This window comes from Natrix helvetica, assembly GCF_964273705.1.
Source record: "Natrix helvetica genome assembly, chromosome: 2".
Classification (NCBI taxonomy): domain Eukaryota; kingdom Metazoa; phylum Chordata; class Lepidosauria; order Squamata; family Natricidae; genus Natrix; species Natrix helvetica.
Window position 1 is genome coordinate 238489093 of NC_138552.1, and position 19005 is coordinate 238508097.

Sequence of the window (19005 nt, forward strand, 5' to 3'; positions counted from 1 at the left end):
GAAATGCCCCCTGTTGTCTGGAGTAGGTTGAATAATGAATCTTCCTATTGAGTGTAAGAGAAATCTATTTCCTACTACAGGGATTACTGCCAGCCATAGCCATTGTGCTGCTAAGATTTCCCTGGGCAATGTGCAGTAAGGGCAGAGGTCCCAAGACTTGGCATTTGAGCTTCGACGAGCAATTACAATAACATCACATTTACATTTTGTTTTTACAAGGACAAGCATTCACTATGTAAGGGCACACAACTTTAGATGGAAAGTTAAAAACAAAACAAACACGTCTAACCAATGGAAACTAATTTGAATTAGGGCCAGCTATTTGCTAGTATAGTACGTATGTAAATCCTCATTTTGACTTTTTGACCACTGGAACTAAAAAGAAGCAAGCATCAGGGAGAGGTGTTCACAGCATTGATCAGTGGCTAACTGTTTTTGAATTGTACTTCTCAGAGAAGCTTGTTCACAATCTCAGAGGAGAGGCAATAAGCTGGTTCTAGGTAGTTGATTAATGTCATCATTCTGGCATACAACCATTTTCTGTAATTAAGTGCTGTCCAGATACACTGATCTTCAATGTGCATCTCTTAAGCTGGTTATACCAGTCTTCTCTAATCTGGTGCTGGCTAGGGATGTTAGAAATTCAAATACAATACCACTAGAGAGCACCAAGTTAAGGAAGAGTGATATAAAGACATCAATATATACTAATCATTACATGAATATGGAAATCTGCTTATCTAATAAGATATGTGATCTTCAGTGTTCACTAGAATGAACTGGACACATTTAATCAGAGAAGCCAGATGAAGAATCTCTCTCCCTTAAACAATATGATGAGACATAAGTACAGAGACCCATATCACATCAGTTGCCACTTAGGGCAATAAAAGCTGTGCTAGATGTCAAAGTTCCTGGACATCTGATGACAAGTGAACTATAAGACTCGGGATTGTTAGCTGAGAACCAGGACCAGTAGCTGTGGAACTTCTGTAAGAAAAGTTGCTTATCTGTCAGAAATATATAAAGACTGAAAACAAAGAAGCATCACCAGCATAAGCCCTTTTGGTAACTCTACAGGAATTACCAGAATGAATTAGATGGCCAGATCTGCCAAAGTTCATACCATTTATAGATAGGACAAGGCATTGTTGGCAGAACAAGTTGATTCCCAAAGGGAGAGCAACCTGTGCAGTTACAGTCTGTCTGAACAGGAGGCAGGCATCTGCCTTTGCTTCCTTCTTAGGATATTAGACAAGCAATGGGTGAGTGGGTGGGGTAGAGTGGGGTGTTCCTTGCTGGCTGTTATGGCCAGCAAAATGGTAACCAAAGCAACTGCATTCGGGACTAGGCAACCATCCGTTTTGAATTAGCTAATGAAAGCATCTCTCTCTCTCTCTCTCTCTTTCTGTGGAAGAAATTAAACATTCCTTAAATGTAACAGACTATTTCATTTCTTTCTCCCTTTAATGATAAAGTTGTATCACTTTGAAAAAGTCAGAATAAGAACAACAATGGTAAGAAAGATAGTGGAACAGAATGTTCTTAAGTCTGGCTTTCTTTAGAAAGTGATTAGAAGTTTATTGATGCTTTGCAGTAATTTAATGTATTTAAAATACCCGGGTTGAGCTAGGATGCTATTTGAGCCTGTTTTAATTAAGAGTTGGGTTAGTGTCCCTAGATTGGTATGTTTTATTGCTTGCTTTCCTACTATGATTAAACAGTGATTAAGAAACCTTTGTTAGCTGTCCGGCAATGAAGTTGTAGTATTTCAATGGAATCTAAGCACGCTGCCCTTGAAGATGACTTGTTAGTAATCTGGTAGAAAATGTAGCAAGCCAAGCTGCTAGCAGTGAAAACGGATTATTGCAGAATACAGACTCACAGAGGTTACAACATATAGATTCTGTAAAAACAAACATTAACACACACACAAAAACCCCTATCTAAGCAACCCTGACAAGAGAGCAGTTTCTTCATAATTCAACCTCAAATGCCCTCCAAAGGATCATTGTTGTCCTAAATTGACAGCAAGGGAGGAATCAAGATGTCCATACAAGAGGCACGTAACATAAAAAAATTATTTTCCCCCTCTCTTATCTCATTTGAGGGCTGAATTCATTGGATGGGATGGTTCTCATGAGATAGACAGGGCTGTAAATATCTAGATGCCGTCATAAATGCTCTAAAGTATAAGCAGAACTTTGAATTGTACTTAGATGCCTATTGATGACTAGCAATTCTGGAGTTTGTGGCATTGGTAGCTTCTCCCATCAGTAAGTGGGCTGTTGCAGTCTGTGAGTGATCTGCAGCTTCTGAGTGATCTTCAAAGGTAGCCCCATAAAAAGTGCAATAGTTCAAACCAAAACTTGCCAGATTTTCCAAGAAGGTCACCCTTGGCCAATAAAGAATATTCTGTTCTATTCTATTCTATTCTATTCTTCTATTCTATTCTATTCTAATTACTGATTCTGAAGGAAAAAAGCAATGAACCAGCAAAGTCTTTGGACCATCCATTTGAACACTATGAAACTCAATATTCCAATGCTAGCTATTCCAAATGCATGCTTTATGGCTGGTAGTTGTGAAAATTATCACTTGGATCCATCTGGAGAGCAGCAGGTTTAGGACAGTCTCGTTTGTACTGATACAAACTTCAAAAGTCCTGTGAAATTTCTGTGCTTGTACCGGGGGTGCATTAAATTCAACCTGAGTAAGCCATTTAATGTCTGCAATTACTGTTTTTGCATTTAGTGGACAAATTGCTGTTGCATTTTGTTCTTAGATTTATAGCTTAGATTTAGAAAGCTTAGATTTATAAAATACAAGGGAGAAAGAGGATGGACTGGGAAAAGACTATTTTTCCCCAAGGCAGCATTCCAGTTATATAGAATATTTCATTTTTAAGCATTTTTTTTGTCTTTAACAATAAGCGTTCAGAACATTCAGTGCATCCCATGACATTTCTAAAGATGGCACCTTTATGACATTTTTTTCCATTAAAGGTTTGGAAAGAGAAGGGTACATAATGTTCCTCGGAGGTCTTTCCAGAACCACATTGCACTGCTGGTGCTTAATTTTCTGTCATAATTTCCTCCACTTTTGATTAGCAAGCTCATCCCAACTTTGGATCTTGTAGATGTGGGAGGATTACATTTGAAATGAAAAGAAGAAAACGTCATGCAGTTGGCTGGTCTTGTACATTTTTTCCCAAATAAAATTTTCAAAAAGTCAAATCCCTAATATGTCTTTAACATTCTTTCTGCTGTTGTTTGAGCAGAACTTTTCTGCTTGTGTTCTACAGACATTGCTTAAAACAGCCTCCCTCATTCTGGAGAAATCCAGATGTGTAAGGATCATAGCTCTTAGGACTCCTAGCCAACCTGGCCAATGTAATTCTATTGCCAAAGCTTGTAGATCTGCCCCCCTCCCACACCAAAATCTGTTGGCAAGATATCCTTTTGAGACAGAAGTTGTTCTGATTGGTTTTCCAAGTAAATAAAATCAATAAATAAAGCAACAAACGTATTACATTCCATTAAGTCTCCCAGGAACTGACAATTTCAGTGAACAGTGGGGCCCCATTTTAGGCTTCAGTCAATCAGTTGTATGCATGTTTTCCGGAAGTAACTCTTTGTGTTTTTATTGGGAAGCATAAAGAAATACACATGGGACTCATGAAAAAGCAAACAGCTCTTCAAAACCTTGCCAACATTGTCAAGGATGTTATATGTATCAACTATATGAATAACTAATGTTATTTATGGGGTATTTCTATATCCTAGCTCAAAGCAGCAGGAATAAAATTTTCATTTAATGTAAAGCCTTACGGCCAAAATCTGTTAAAAGGCAATCCTCTTTTAAAATCCTAAATTTATATCAGATGTAAGAAATATACATGTTGCCATACTTGTGATATGATGCACTGCTGAAATTATTAACTGGATACAAACTGAACTGCACAGTCTTGGTCAAACAATAAGAAAACTGATGTCTATTCACTATGCATTACATCCTCATAATGTTATTAATAGATTAAACTTGCCTGGCAGAAGTGGAGGCAAGTCAAACAAATTATCAAAGAAGAAAAGGATGTGTTGGCTGATTATATGAAAGGTAGCCAAGAATAAGCATTGATGAAGGTTAAAAACTGGAAAATACTAAATGTACAGGAAACAAAAACTGAATATCAGAATAATATAATAACACAAAGAGAATCCTGAAGAGGAAAGGCATTGCATGGTCAATTTCTACAAAAGACAAGAAAGTGGATAAACATAAAAATTCTCAATAGCTTATAGTTGGAACATTTAAAAAAAAGAAACTTAAGGCTTGATTTTAGTTGCACAAGAACAGGCTGTTAGAACAATGCAATGAAGGTCAGAATTGAAAAATCATCAAATGATTCAAAGTGCAGATTGTGGAAAGAAGCAGAAGAAACAGATCATATACTCCACTTGTGCAGAAAGGTTGTACAAATTGATTATTAAAGAAGGACATGACACAGTCACCAAAATGATTCACTAGAACATCTGTAAAAATGATCATGTACCAGTAATGAAAAATTGGTGAGCATCTAGAGTCAAAAAAAGGAGGTGAATGAGCAGCTTAAAATACTTTGGGATTTCTGAAGAGACTGATATAGTTTTGGCTCATAGCACACAAGATATAACTGTAGTTGAAAAGATGAAAAGTGTGGATAATTGATGTGGCAATACCAGGGGATAATAGAATAGATGACAAAGAATTGGAGATAAGCACAAAGTATCAAGATCTGGAAACTGAAATTGAAAGATCATGGCATAAACTGGCCATAATAATACCAGTAGCAATTGGCATACTGAGTGCCATACCAACAAATTTTTGCATGGCTCTTTAAAAAAAATCTCACATAGCTATAACTGTGATTAATGGGAATTACCTTGAAAGACAGAAGGAAGAGCTGCAGACTAGACACAGTCAGACAAAGCAGCAGTTGAGTCTGCAGAAGGAATGTGTGTATGGCAAACTTCTTAGAAGGAACCCTTTCTAGCTTTTAGGACTATAAAGTTGAAGGGGGAAAGATGCACGTTCAGACTTGCAACGTTTTGTTAATGTAATCTTAAAATAACGTTAGACCAGTGGTGGGTTCCGGATCCCGTTGCAACCGGTATGGTGCAAGGGGACCTGGCGTCCACCACATGAATGTGCGCAGCACGCGCATGCATCCTTACCTCCTGCGACGCCTCCGGAATGCTCCAGCTGCTTTGCAGAGCATCACACAGGCGCTGTATGCTCTGTGCCTGTGTGTGGAAGCGCCAAAGAGCTCAAATACAGGTGAGGACGGCAGACGGGCTGGTGGGCCCTCTGTACCCGGGCGTACCGCCTGCAACCCACCACTGGGTTAGACGAATACTTTGGGATGAGTTTCTTGTCTGGATTCCTTCCCTCACCATGCTGAGAGTACCTACACTCAAGCAGTTTTTGGAGGGAGCCCCCAAAAAGGAAAGAAAAACCCACCAAACTCAGGTTGAGACAGTAGGCATCCTGGGGGCCAGAAGAGTGATAGGGAAAAATTGTTTGATAAAAGAAAATTATTTTTCAGCCATTTTCTGAAAATGAGCATAGCTGTCATTTGTGAGTATAAACATAGTATGCATTTAGGATGGTTTGTCATGAGATTGTGTGGCTAATGGACAGCTGTGTTATCCCAGAAAAAGATGCAGCTCCTTTAAGGAAACACAAGCAGATGTTAAATTAATTCCCTAGGGCGCTCAAATCTCCTTTCCCTTTTTCACCTGAAGTAATGTACACCCTACCTACTACCTGACCCTTGGTGTAGATTATTAGTTTTTATATTTATTGAGAGGAGGAGGGCTGTTGAATTATGTAACTTTCAGAGACTTCTTGCAGGTAGTAACACAATGAAATTCTAAAACCATTTGAGCCCTGCAACGCTGTGAGCTCTGTTTCTGGACAAGCTAATTGGTGGAAGAGCTCACACCTCTACTCTGTCAGAGGGATGGAAGTGATCAGACATGCTGACACAACATATGAACCCATTCCAAATGGCTAACGGAAGTATACATGCTGCCTCATTACTTAGCATCCTCTTTAGCTACAGTTGGCAGCTCTTTTGCAGTTAAGAGTAATCTGCAAATGCCATATATCATTTCAAGTTAGCACTACCTGAAATGTGAAACCTACAAATAATTATGGTTTCAGATTCTCATTGTTAACGGGAGGTACAAGCTGCTTAGTTGTCCTTAATCCTAGAAGGGCTATGACAATTAAGTAGCCATGTAGGACAAGAAGGTGATGATGCAGATGTTTACATTAAGTAATCAGAATATTTATCATGGTGTTTAGACATCATATTTATCATGGTGATTGGACATCATATTTATCATGGTGTTTAGACATCAGAGATGGTGGAGGATAGTGTCATCTGGCCCTGAGAGCCTTAAATACTGATCATCCTTCTGTGAAAAAATAGCTGAAACTTACTTTTATCATAATCCTTTGTTAGATCCTGGAAGAAATGAAAGCCATGACAAACTCAAAGCAATGAAGCTATTTTCCATCTGTTACAGTGCTTTGAGTTTGGATAAAGCTTATAAAAATCAATTAATGTGCACAAGTGGACAATCATTCCATATTATCCTGATAGCTCATCTCATTGCAGGATTAAGTTAGTCCTCCTATTGGAAATTGTAATCCCTTATAGAAATGAAACTGTGAGAATTATATTCGAGAAAATGCTGACCCGCTATTTCAAATATTTGGCAAGTAATTTTTGCATTTAGAAATTGAACTTACTTATAAGCGATTAAAAGCCACTAACCTTGGAATTCTCCCATCTCAGCTTTTGGTTTCAGTTGAGACACCACCAATCTTTTCAAGCTGGCAAGGCAGTTTGACCTTATGTTTTGCTTACATAATGGTTCCATGTCTCATTGTTAATATAAGAATCATCTCTTACAAATTGGAATGTTTCTGTCTGAATGAGAATCAGAAACAATGTTTTGCGAGTAACCTATGACAAAGCTTTCTTTCCAATAGGGGCTAAGGTTCCCTAGAAAACAATTTGGTCCATGATGTGATCCAGAAACTATTATCTAATAATCATCTACCGTAGACATAGCCACAAGGTGGCTTGGTTTATTGCGTACATTCAGTCAGAATTTCCTACAGGGCCATTGTTGATCCTGCAGCTGCCATCTCATGTGGGGAATGCATTGTGGGGTTGCCAAGGAATATGATAAAATCTACTGGCTTAGAAAGTTCTGAAGGAGAATATTGTATGATGGATCTCCAGGTGATGATTCCTTCTTGGAATCTTTCCTCAGTCTAACCCAATGTTTCTATGGCTGGCTGAGGAATTCTGGGAGTAGAAGTCCAAACAGCTTAAAGTTGCCAAGGTTGAGAAACAGTGCTCTAACCTAACAAAGGATTAAAATGAAATATCATCATGATCAACACACACACACACACACACACACACACACACACACCTCCCTACTTATTGCTCTATTCAAAAAATGGGGATTCTACTTTGGAAGTTAACAATTTAAAATAAAATGGGAAAAGTAGCTGCAGCAAATGAATACAAGTAGTCAGTTTCCATGAGTGTTTTTCTAGCTCATATATTTTGAAGTAGACAAAATGTATAGCTTTTCACAATATATTTCTAAGATGAACTTCTCTTCAAATTATATTTTTCTCTTTAGCCTGTAGTCTTATGTATATTGGGATTGCTGTCAGGCATATCAAGAACAGAAATGATAGATGGAAAATTTGCTCCTCAGCATACAGTTGAGTAGGCTATAGAGTTTTTTTTTATCATGCTGTGTTCTCATCCTAAATCACATTCTTGACTAGCTAAAGTGATATTTTCTTCCTTTCCTTCCTCTGACATGAACAGATTATTCTTGCATTATTGTTCCTATCAAGTTAAAGTCTCTTTTGAGTCATAGTTCACTCCTGGTGACCATAGGGACACTTTCACATAATTTTTCTGGCAGCAGTACAGTACAAAACTCATCTGTTCTGGAAATCTTCTGGGATGTTAGTTTAATAAGTTAGCTTATTTGTTTGTTTATTAAACAAATTTATATAGCCATCCAATTCACATAAAGGTAACTTTATGTGAACTGCCTTCACATAAAGGCAGCTTACAACATTTAAAAAATCCGTGTAGTAAAAACCCATTTTTAGAAAGCATCTCCATCGCTCTGTGTCAATAATACCACTTGATTGGCTCCATCTCCATTTGTGATCCCTAAGCCTGCAGACAAAACCATGTTTTTAGTGTCTTTCAGAAGAGTAATAGGAAGGAAATGATGTTCTATAGGGAAGGAGCCACTACTGAGAAGGCCCTTTTTCATGGTCCCACTGGATGTACAGCCCTAATCAATGGGACCCATAACAAGCCCTGCCTTTCCATTCAGGTAAATGCAATAGGGAAGAGGCAGTCCTTCAAATAGCCTTCCAGTCTGATCTCCTATTTAGTCTTGTTTTCGAAAATCAACCAGACCAGTAACTAGCTAAAGTGATATTTTCTTCCTTTCCTTCCTCCCCAGTTATCTACTATGATCAATAGTTACTCTTATATTACATTTTTGTGTTGTCATCACTTATCTCTAGATGATTTACAACACAAAGATGGAACAATTAAACACATTAGACAGGGAACATGTAGAATGTGCTTTTGATCATCTTTCTCCAATATTTCTGAGAGATAATTAATCTCAGAATGTCTTGAGTTCAAATCTCCCAAAGACCAGGTGGCAGTTATGGCCAAGATCTTCACCCACCTGCATCTAGTGTGCCAGTCAAACACATCATGGATTGGTAGGCCCTTTGGACAGGTACAGGTGACCTCACTGTTTGATTACAGCAATGTGCAATGGAGCTACTCATGAAAACCATTCAGAAGCAATAACTTGCCCAGAATCAATGGCACCAGCAGTGATGAACATACCTTGGTATAGCCCTACTGTGAAAGCTGCACTGGTTGCCAATATTTATTTTTACCTGTTTTGTTTATTTTATTAATCAAATAGACACTACCCATCTTACTATCCAAGTGACTCTGGGCAGTTTACAGATACAAACAGTAAAATCATATAAAAGGCATATCATTAGAAAGGATAAAATAGGGACAAAGTTAAAAGACAAGTTAAAAAGGCAGAAGGGCTACCCCCAAATCACCAGCGAACCCACCGTTGTGTGCCATTCTTCAATCCCTATGCCAGTTGGCAAAGCCAGAACTTCACATTCTTCTGTAAGGACCCAAAATGTGGGTGCAAACCTCATCTCTGGGAGCAAGATGTTCCATAGGGTAGAGAAGGCTCTTTTCCTTGACCTAATCTATGCTTCTAGATGGAATTTAAGATGCTGATTATGAACTATAAAGTCTTACACAGTATAAAGCCAAATGATTTGAGAGATCATCTTTTTCTCGTGGTTTCTGCCTGATCAGTATATGCTGGTAGAGTTAGTATTCTCAGGATTCCTTCAATTAAACAGTGCCACTTCAGGAAACATGCTTTCTCTGTACTGGTGCTTGCCCTCTGGAATAAGATCTCTCTTGACTCTTATGGCTCTTATGGCTGTACTGTGGCTGTACTGTGTTGGCATTTCAAAATGCTACAAATAGGTGGTTAACTCTGGAGACCTTGGATTAAGATGGCTGGAGCCTCTTCTTAGATGTGTTTTGTCTGTTTTAGTATAGAGCGAAAATATTTTGTTTTTACTTTGTTATTGTGGTTTATTATATTGTAAGCTACTCAGACAGCTTTGGAGTTAGTCGGTGCCTGAAATTAATAGAATAAGAAATAATAGAAAGGAATAAAATAACTTTCCAAATACACCATTTTTGAGAGATTTTGAGAGAATTTAGAGATTTTGAGAGAATTTAGAGATTCTCATAACTATCACTTTAAGCTAGACTTTGTTTATGAAAAGAATGATAAATTGTCACTACCAATAAGTGTATTTTCATAGTTTTATGTTTTTAATGTTACAAAATTAGCAGTAACATATGTATAAACTTATTAATATTTGTCATATGATTTCAGAGTGATCTTTCCCATTGATAAAATTAAAAACTTATTGTATTGTTAAATCATCAGCACATATGGCAAATTATATTCATTTATATATAATACACAGCGCAGTTTAAAATCTTGGGTATATAAAGTTTCCACCATCCCATTATGTTACAGAGTGATTCCTTCCCCTCACAAACCCACAATACCTTTCTGTTTTTCTACAAAATAAACTGTAGACAATGGAAACTTTCATACTGTTTCCTGTAATTTCCAGCTCATGTCATCCATAAAAGGTGCTTTGGATTATTTCAGTAACGAAGGGAAAAGAAGAGAATTATTTACTGGGACATATTGTAGACTCCCCCTCTCCCTTTTTTATACTGTAATAAATATCTGTCCAAACACAATCTTAAGAAAAAAGTGTGCTAAGTTAACAAAGAAAACTTCCCCAGCCTGTCTTAATTGTGAATCTAAATAGCTGCCATCTTTTCTTCTGATTGCAAGACCAGATTTGTTCAATCACAGAGCAGATCAGCCAGCAACTCCCCCTCCCCCGCCAACCAGGTCCATTTTTTCCTTGCTCTCCCCAAATCTGCTTAGAGGTTAGAGATTGACATACAGGAAGTACAGAGAAAGATAGAATAAGGGAAGTCCTGTTGCAGGACAAAAAATCCACTTGCATTACTTTGATGTAATTTTCAATTCCAGCATCCTGTTTCCAAAAATGGATAACCAGATGTCTATGGGAAACTCACAAGCAGTACAAGAACAATCAGTTCTCTCTTGTTTCACCTAGCAATTAGCATCAATGGTATAGCAATTCTAAAGATGAAAGTTCAATGTGTCTTACACTATAATAGTGATGAACTTGATATATGTATTTATTTTAATTTCCTTTTGGTAAACTATTATCTAGGATGTAATGTTTTATTTTGGCTAATTGAAGGAAAAGATTCTAAATGTTATAAATAAAAAATGTACGACAGGTTTTAATCTGATACATACATACATACAATAATTAATAACAACATAGTAAATTAAAGCATGCTATTATTTAAACTATGATCCTGGCAAAACATTGTAATGTGTATTATGATGTTTATTATGAAAAGAAGAATTATGTTTATTATGAAAAGAAGGACTAGGGATGACATGATAGCAGTATTCCAGTATTTGAGGGGCTGCCATAAGAAAAAGGGAGTCACCTTATTTTCCAAAGCACCAGAAGGCAAGACAAGGAACATTGGATGGAAACTAATGAAGGAAAGAAGCAATCTGGGACTAAGGAGAATCTTCCTAACAGTGAGAACAATTAAGTAGTGGAACGGCTTGCCTTCAGAAGTTGTGGGTGCTTCATTACTGGAGGTTTTTAAGAAGAGATTGGGCAGCCACTTGCCTGAAATGTATAGGGTTTCGTGCATAAACAGGGGGTTGGACTAGAAGACTTCCAAGATCCCTTCCAGCTTTATTCTGATTAGATTAGTATTAGTATTCAGACATTTCCAAATTGCAAGTCCTTTTCAACTCAATGGTCTTACGCCAAGTAAAATTGCATTAGAATGGCAAAGTTACACCAAGATATGTGCATGTTTGGGTAATGCTTAAAATGCAATATTGGCTTTTTTAAAATGCTTCTGAAAATTAGTTATTTATAATGTAATTGCTTCGCCTCTACAGTCCAGAGCAGATAACAACTAAAATACTGAAAAGAGATGGAAAACTCTTACTCTCCAAGACTATCTGCTTGTTTTGTTTCCAACCAGCTACATGGGCATAAAACATCCTTGGAGAAAGAATAGCTGCCATAATTTCTTTTCCTATAATATTTCACTTATAGCAAATTTTTCATCCTTCAACTGTGAAATCCACTATATGTTAGGATAATACAGATTAGACGTGCTGTCCCTCACAGATACCATCACAAGTAAAAAAATGTCATATTAAATAAAGACTGCATGGTTCAAAAAAGAACATCTATACATCTAAATAGCTCTTTCACACAATGCTCAACCACAGATATAGACAAGCTAATTCCCTGGGTATAAGGCTTGTACTGAGGAGGATCCTCTGGAAATTACAAATAAGCAGAGACTGAGCACGTCTTGTATTTCCTGTTTTTATGTTTCCAGTATAATCTGTTGCCTGCTAATTATGCATAGTGCTTTTAGATTATGGCTGCAAAACTGCAAACAGCCACTACATGGTATGAACTATATATATTACAAGTAGTCCTTGACTTTCAACGATAATGGAACCTGCCCATTATGTCATAAGTCATGGTGGTTGTAAAGCAGATCACCCATATGACCGACTCAATTTTATGAGGTTTTTTGCATCAGTTGTAAAGCAAATGCTGCAGTCATAAAGCAAATCCATGGTTCGCTATAAGGTGTTTTTTTGCTGAAAACCAGAAGCAAATGCTAGTTTTCAGCAAAAGTATTGTAAAACATGGTCATCTTAAGTATCTTTGGGGCAGGTGGGTCTGTGTAACTTTGAACGGTTGCTAAGTGACTGGTTGTAATTTGAGGACTACCTTCGCTGTACTTTTAATTTTTGTTCTGCCATTCAGGGTTCATTACGAGTTTTGAAGTCCAGATCTGGTAGTTCTAATGATGTAGGGTCCGTTGTGTGAATGAGCCTTTACATCAAAGGGCATGCGTGCATGCACACCGAACCCAAAATGGAAATAGAGACAGGATAACTGTTAAGTAAATATTTTATTCTTATATTTTTAGCATATCCTTCCTTTAAAGAGATTAAGAGTTCCTCTATTCAATTTGTTATTCTCATCAAAACCTCATGAGGTAGGTTTGCTGAGAGAGAAAAAATGGTAAGAAATGATATGTGACCTTCATGATTGTGACTAATCTTGGATTCTATTCTAACTACTAAACAGCAGTGTCCTTTCTATATACGTGGACTATGACTTCATCTCAATTTCTCCACTGCTTTGTTCTGTGTGCTTATATGAAGATTTTAATTTCTTTTTATTGGCTTATTTATTTATTGTTGTTATTGTGCTGCCCAGAGCTCCCTTTGGGAGAAGATTCGTGACCATATAAATTTGATTAATAAATAATATTATCTTCAAACTTTTTCCCCTCTGTTCAGCTCTACTTACGGTTGCATACACAGAGCCTCTAAAACTAATGTGTTCTTTTTCACCATTATCATTTTTGAAGCAATAGAGTTGAACAGCCTGTAAAATGTAGATTAGCAATACTCATATGGTTATTCAGAGGAGACTGGACAGAGTGCAGTCCAAGAGCAAGCAGGAAGATGCTGATTTATAGCAGACAGATATTGCTCAGTATGCATAATCCCCAGGCTTTTGCATTTGGATGTTTTTAAAATGTCAGGTTTGATTGTTTTTGGCATTGCCTTTTTTGATGCAAACTGTTTTCCTGGATCTTATCAGCTAATGTAAACTGCACTGGAAATGTGGGCCTGAAAGACAGTTTCAACAGAAAGGCAATGTTTCAACAAAAACACTGTAACTGTGCTTAATGTGGTTCTGATCCTGCAAAGAGTGTCTTGTTAGACATTGCAGATCCTACTGCAAAGAGAAAACATATAGAAAAACAACAGTAAATCACATGACATTCAGGATAGACTTTACGGCACCAATTTCGCCGGCTACAATTCATTTCCCTAATAATTAGGGGCATAATGCATAACCCTGGCATGCCAGACCAGTTATAATGCAGGCAAATTTGTGAGTTCTGCTTAGGAATAATCGAACGCCTCCCCCAATCAATACATTAAAGTGAAGTGAAGTGTGTATGTACACATACAGTATATGTAAGTATGTATATATCAAAGAAGTGTAGCTTGTAGCACCTTGAAGACAAAACATTACAGGCTATTTGAAGGGATGGAGTACCTGTAGCCCTCCAAGTGTTATTGAACTGCAGCAGTTTTACCCCAACAGTTTCAAGTTATAACTGACACACTGTCCCTCTGGATGTTTAACTACTTTTAACATTCTTTTTGTCATGACTGATTCCCAGAATTTACTGTTGCTTTATATTGCATGATTTTGGTTTTAGTTTCCGAGTGTTACATATTTGTATATTTTAATCCAAAATTATGTTGTAAACCCATAAGCCAAACAAATAAGTAAATACATAGAAAAACAGGTGAATGGGAGTGGGAGCACATATATTGATAATGCCTGCCTTAAATTTGACACAATTTTGCTGCAAATAAATGCAAGTAAATCACCAGTTGAATGTCACTGACTCCAAATTATTTTAACCTTTTTTTAAAAAAAAAATTTCTAAAATCAATAGATTAGCTCTTTGATGTAACAGTTGCTCATTACAGAATAGGCTTCATTGCAAAATACTGCACCTTTCTCATCAGGGTATTAAATGAAAGGGGCTCTGCCCTCCTAGCTGTGGGAGTCTGAATCAGTAACAATTATCTACCTAATCTACGGAATCTTTAAAGATATATACAATTTCTCATTGCTCCGATTTTATAGTTCCCCCTCATGCTACTATAATGTGTCATAGACCAATGTTTTACTTACCAGTTCAGATCTTGGGAAATAGATAAACATGACCACATTTTATGTAGTAACCTGGAGATACAGGGCATCTTTCCTATTTCTTTTTTAACGGAGACTTGTTTTATGATTTTAGGTTTGGGGTTATTTTAGGTTAATGTATGCCACGTTGCACATGTGTGTATATGATTTCACTCACATTTTCTGATTTGGTTTATTCATTTTTGGGAGATCCATAAAAATTAAATGCCATATGGAGATCATTCCAGGTCAAATGGATGTTTTTTCCTGAGCAAAGCTGATCAAAGGGGTTTCAAATATTTTTCTTTCTTTCTTTGAAACAGGAAGGTGGAATCGTTTCTAACAGAAGAACCAGAAATACATATTGTGGGGCAAGCTCCCATTACTTAGATTCCCTAAAACAAAAGTATATGTCACACTAGCCTCTTCTGCCCTAAATATATTTGACCTGAAGTGAATCATGTGGATAAGATTTTAAGATCTATGTGTTTAATTTCTGGTTTTTAAATCTATAATAATTCAAATGTGAAAAGTTCCTTTTGTTGACGTAATTGTAGAGCTCCTGCTCCAGACCAAACAGGGGAATATCTAGAAACATCTTTATTTATTTCTTACACTTACACCTTGCCTTTAGTGTAGGAGCTCATGATGAGATACATAACACTTCATTCTCCTGTTTTACCCCAGAATGAGAACCCAGCGAATTAGGTTGGGCTAAGGGAGGTAACTGGCCATCCAAGTGTTTAGTTTAATTCAGTACTGTGATCAAACATATTTGGAGTCGCCTTCAGCCCCCAGGTATTTGACTGGTTTAAAAAGAGTTGACATATTCTTAAAGGGCCACTTTCCCTTTTAAGTGTATAACACTGTGACTGTAACTCTCTCATAATAATTAAAATTAGTCTGAAAAGTTAAGATAAAACTAAAGGGAAACCTTAGGCTCTTAATAGATTTACAGATATATAGACACTATACCTGAAAAATATCCGTGATCTCACATGGGCCACAGTTTTTCACTTGCTCTCTGAAGGCCTTTGGAAGGGAGATCCGGTCTGCAGAGAGTAGCCCCAGCATCTCATCTTGTTCCTGAAAAAGCTGGAGCATTTAAAAGGTTTTAAATAGCTGAAGCAAGTTATACATAGTAAGGAGGAACAAGGAGTGGAAAAAAAATGGACGATGTATCTTTAACCCACAAAGGGTGGAGCAGATTTTGTTCTGAGCTCGCTAACAATGGAAACTTTTTTTTTTAATGTTTCCCTCCATCAGTCCTGCCAAGCAATAGGAAAAAAAGAAAAAAGAAAGAAAAGAAACTTGTTCCGCTGAGTTCAACCCCAGACAGGCTCACAACTTCCTTCCTGCTTTCCGACCCCCTCCCCTCCCCTCCCTACTCTCTCTCCCGCACATTCAACAAACACCGAAGAAACAGCCAATGGCAAGGGTGATGTTGGAAAAGACGAGTAACGATCGCGGCGGCTGAACAGTTGAAAAATAATAGCAGTAATAATAAAGTTACAGATCCAGCCGACAATAGAACTGGCTCGCTTTTTTTTCAGTTACGCGCCGCAGGCGGGGACAAGAGAGACATCTAAACATCTTGGCCAGGAGGAAGAAATTATTTCTAGAGCACTTTTCAAGTCTGCGCGTCTTCATGGCTAGAGCTTTTTCCGAGACAATTGGATAGTCGAGGTGCACCAATTTCTCCTGGACAGGTATGACCACCTCTCTGATTTCACTCTCTTAATCTTTGCTCATTTCTCCGTGCATCCTAATCCTGGCGTTATTTCTCTTTCTGAGCTCCAACTCTTGCTTCAGAGCTATCGCTTTTTTTCTGGAGACCGGGTCGGAGAAAAAGACTCGATTTAGGCTGGGATCAGTAAGCGGGCAACAAATCAGGTTTTACGGGCATGGATAAGTAGCGAAAAGCGAGCTTCAAACCGCCCCTACTTCTGAAAAGTGCCAAACTCAAATGGGCAGCGAGCTTTAATATCATACCGAAACTATCCTGGAAGCAAAATATATTCTGCTGTCTTCCGTAGAAAGAGGAGCACTTCAGACAAATCGACTCTTGTTGCAGAGAACAGCGAAAAGAGCCCTGATCTTCGGGTCTCCATAGAGATTGCCATCATTTCTTTCCTCCATATAATATGAGGGCAAGACACGCATCACAGGGTTCAGCTTGCACACAAACACACATAGGCGCGTCCACCAAGTTTACAAAATATTTAACTCGCACTACTGCCTTACCGCTGTCATACCAGACACACGGCTTTTACAAACTTCGTGTAATTTTAAGAATCATTCAGGGACAGAGATCCAGAATTTGCCCAGTATGCAAGAGTTGAACATGATTGCTACTTCTTCCAGTAGATAAGTCATTGCCCTACAGAGCTACCACACTTTCTATTTATTCGATCCACAAATAAATTACTTTGTGCACTATTATGTGCATGGACATGGCAACTGTTGGAATTGTGAGAAATACATGTTATTTAAAGCATGAATAAAAGATGAATAAACCCTCCCAAGATAATGAACTCTTTTCAGAAATTCAAGAAAACTTTTAAAAAATGGGTCAGAGAAAAGTTGAAGAAATGTGCATGAAACTATAAATATAACTATGCTTGCTATACCATTGTAAAACATTGCCTGGAGACATATAATTATTGATATTCCAAGAAGCAATATCATAGAAACTTGCTGAAATAAATTACAAACAAGCATAGTCTTCGTTCAAAGAATGACAACTTTACAAACTCATGCATAAGATTACATACTCAGTAGGATAAAAGAAAAGCAAATCACTGAATTAAAGTAGCAAAACAACTCAGCTGATAGCTAAAAGAAAGGGGCTACTTTTTTGTAGTTCATTCCCTGTTAGCGTACTATGTAAAAGACATGGACAAGCCACACCTAGCCTTAGAAATATTAAGTAACACTAGCAATGCTAGTGTTTACCTCATTAGAAAGAGGCTAAGGCTGTGAATTCTGTAATGTGTATGCTTCTAAGATTTAATATGATCTCAGCATTTAAAAAATCATACATGGTTGATAATAAATGAAATGATGTATTGTTATTTAAGATGGGTGGAAAAATTTTAGGAAATAATGATATCAAATTTATTACGACATACATCCATTGACAAGAAGCCAAATTCAAGAAAATATTAGAATCCAATTATTTTGATCTTCAAGAGTTGTTAATTATAGCAATGAAGTTAAGTTGCTGCCTAGAGCCACTCAGGATAGGGTGATAGGAAGCATATAAATTAAACAAACAAACAAGCAAGCAAATGGGGCAGGGTAATTTTAATCAGGACCATAGGGCAGGGTGAGAGGCTATTAAACTTGTTTGCCTTTCCTATTTAAATTAAATACCATATTCGTTTCTTCATGAAGACACTGATTGGGAATAATAAAAAAACAATATAAAGGGGAAAGGTTAAATATTGTTCCAGCATGTTTACCTTATTTAGAATAATCTTCCACTTTAGCCAGCATATCAGCTATTAAGACTTAAAAACAAACAAAAACTTAAAAAGTACACATTTCCATATCATTGATCACCAAGGATAGAGAACATGTTTTTTCATGTTTCTGATAAAAATATGTTCAGACCCATATATTTATCAAATGTCCTTCCAAATGTCTATGGAGATTCTCAATCATCCAGGTCATGGTTATCCCAAAGGTGCTTTTTCAAGAGGCAACTGGACTTTCTTGTTTTTCTTTAAAGACATTTCACTTTGCACCCAAGAAGCTTCTTCAACTCTGACGGAATTGGAAAGATTTATATTCCTTGCAGACAGCTGGACAGAAGGCAAATGACCAACTGTCTGCAAGGAATATAAATCCTTCCATTCCCCACCATCCAATCAGAGCCGAAGAAGCTTCTGGGATGAAAAGTGAAACATCTTCAAAGAAAAACAAGAAAGTATAGTCCCCTCTTGAAAAAGCACCTTTGGGCTTCCCCTTTCAAGTACTACCAGGCTCTTGGTTGACAAATCCAGTGTCGATTAGAAGATTTTAAAGTAATAACGATAGTATATATTACACATTATGTTGTTTTATTTAATCAAATATCATTTCCTAAAGTTATCAGGTTCCTCACTCTTCTAATTGGACATTAAAAAGGATATATATCCTTTTTAGGATATATATTTAGAACATCGAAATTGTTATATATGTTTGTGTGTGTATGTATACATACATACATACATACATACATACATATATATATATATATATATATATAATCACAATTTTGATTTTAAAATGAATGTTGTTGTGGTGTAGAACAAGCATCATAGAAAAAGTGCATAGACCAACAGTACATTACATATTATACCTGCATATGCTTATTGTCTCATTCGTCCATTACAAAACTCACATTACTTCCTCGATTGACTAGTTGTTTGACCAGGTGACTATGACTATGGACTA

At 37.1% G+C, this 19005-nt stretch overlaps 2 protein-coding genes across 2 annotated transcripts in view; one reads left to right on the plus strand and one right to left on the minus strand.

Annotated features, from left to right (window-relative positions):
• The window catches only part of PSEN2 (presenilin 2), a 50997-nt gene extending 35319 nt beyond the window's left edge, over positions 1-15678 (minus strand). Inside the window, exon 1 of the mRNA XM_081943982.1 lies at positions 15541-15678. The gene's annotated coding sequence lies outside the window, so the exon portion shown is untranslated. The remainder of the gene's footprint in view (positions 1-15540) is intronic.
• Positions 15679-15968: 290 nt separating this feature from the next.
• Positions 15969-19005, plus strand: part of ITPKB (inositol-trisphosphate 3-kinase B) — an 82979-nt gene continuing 79942 nt past the window's right edge. Inside the window, exon 1 of the mRNA XM_081943977.1 lies at positions 15969-16274. The gene's annotated coding sequence lies outside the window, so the exon portion shown is untranslated. The remainder of the gene's footprint in view (positions 16275-19005) is intronic.